Genomic DNA, 2,059 nt, shown 5'->3' on the forward strand with positions numbered 1-2,059 from the left:
CTAAGTTTGGCTTCTAATGCCAGGGCTCTTATTTGGGGAGGTATGGACTGCTGGCTGTCTAGCACTGGTGGGTGCTTTCTCTGAGTGCTCTCCAGCCCTTTCTTGAGCCCTTCTCACCCTCATATTGATTGCCATTGCTGCTCTGTGCTGGCACATCTGCTAAATTGTCTAATTCAGTGCCGTTACCTTCTAGAGTGAAACTATATTCTTTCCTGGAATGTTAATTTTTTGTTAATTGGTGTTTTTTTTTTTAATTTATGTTTAGATATCTAACTTGCTCCAACAGAGTGACTTCTGTCCAACAGAACACCAAACAGGTGTTTGTCCCGTGGCTAGTCTTCTGCTGCAGTTTCAGCTATATTTGCTGTAGTACTTCTTCCATAGCTTGTTCATAAAGTAATCTCAGAATTTCACCTGAGCTATCTACTTTTCTCCTCCATGCTAGAGGAAAAGAATATAGCTGATGTCTTCACTTTTGTGTTCTTGGGCCAAATAAAACAATCTTCTAACTTCTGTTTTGTCTGTCTGTAGCCTTGGGTGAGGGTTATAAAGGTCGAGCCATTTTCTCACCAAAGATCTCCATAGGGATATTGTGTGCATCTTTCCTGCTTACCAGTGTAGGCCTCTAAGGGAATTGCACTCGGCTTGCTGGAGCAGAGAGGTTGACCCCTTGCAGAGTATAACACCTACAGACCAATGATGCTGAGTAATCTGCTGGTCTTTAGCAAGGACTTGCATTAGCTGAAGTTGTCTGTGTAGCTGCTGAGAACAGGGGAGCTGTGCTGCAGTCTCATGGGTTCAGCTGAGAATCTTCATCTCACCACTCAGAGTGGTGATTTAGTGCCAGCCCACAAAACGCGCAGTTCACACAATCGCTGCCACAACAAGCGGGGAATACCAGAATACAGAAATTTTGTGGGAGCAGGAAGAGTTGCAGGGGTTCATGCAAAGCCCTGACATTTTCTTTTCGGGGCATTGGAGTGAGGGACCAGCACTGCTTGTTTGCCTGCCTCCTTGCTGCAGATGGAAATATATGTCCCACTCATTGCCATAGCTGCACTTTGTGTACATGCCTGGCCTTTGCCGTATCCTGTATTTGAGCTGCATCCTGAAGTACTGTGCTTTCTGTGGGAATTTGTTGCTCAGCTTTCCTGATGTCTGGAGCTCCATCTCTGTTGCTGCTGAGACAGCATTGACATCGCGTCCTGACAGCCTGGTTGGGGCTGTAAGGTAAACTTCCTTCAGCAGGCAGAGGAGGAGCGTTTGTCCTGGGACTCTGATATGAAATTGTAAAGCTAAAAGCATTCTCACCCTTGGCAATATAGGAACTGCCACATTGTTTTATTTTCATTATATGTGATTACTACTGAGCTGTTAAGAGAAAATTACTTTCTATTTCAGTAAGCTCAATTCTGGTTTCAGACTGACTGTGCATCAGATGCTTAATTTGGAACCCGTTCTCTTGGTGAAATTAAAAATTCAAATCTCCAAGCTGGAGCACTCAAACTGTGCTTGAATTAGAAATTGACTGCTGTCAATGTGCTCTCACACTTCACTTTTTTTTATTTTTTATTTTTTATTTTCCCTTCCCCCTCAATGAGTTTTATATTAGTCTTGCTCTAGATGATCTGACTGAGCAGAAGTGGTGGGAATCCACACTGTCACTCTGCAGACAGAGTGATGGAAGAGAAGTGTGGTGTGTTAAATAGACCCTTCTTGAGAAGGACTGCTGTGTGCTAATTTCATAATTACATGCATGTTTGGTGAAATACTTTAATGGGATATGACCACAACCCCATTAAGTGTTGTTTGCAAATTAATTTAGGACCTAACCAAACTTCACAGTCTTTATGCAAAATCCTAGCATCTCTATTTTTGTATAATATTTAAAGCTGGTTTTAGGTCTTGACTGAGAACTGGAGCTTTTTCTCCACTTGAGCCATTTGCATGGACTGTTTCTACAGGCTTTTGTGCTAAACCTGAGGACAGGAGGTTTCCCCCCAGGACAAAAAAACAACAACAAACCTTAACACCCCCCCCCCCCCCCACCAAAAACAAC

The sequence above is a fragment of the Mesitornis unicolor genome, unplaced genomic scaffold (genome assembly GCF_000695765.1).
Source record: "Mesitornis unicolor isolate BGI_N332 unplaced genomic scaffold, ASM69576v1 scaffold18863, whole genome shotgun sequence".
Taxonomy (NCBI): domain Eukaryota; kingdom Metazoa; phylum Chordata; class Aves; order Mesitornithiformes; family Mesitornithidae; genus Mesitornis; species Mesitornis unicolor.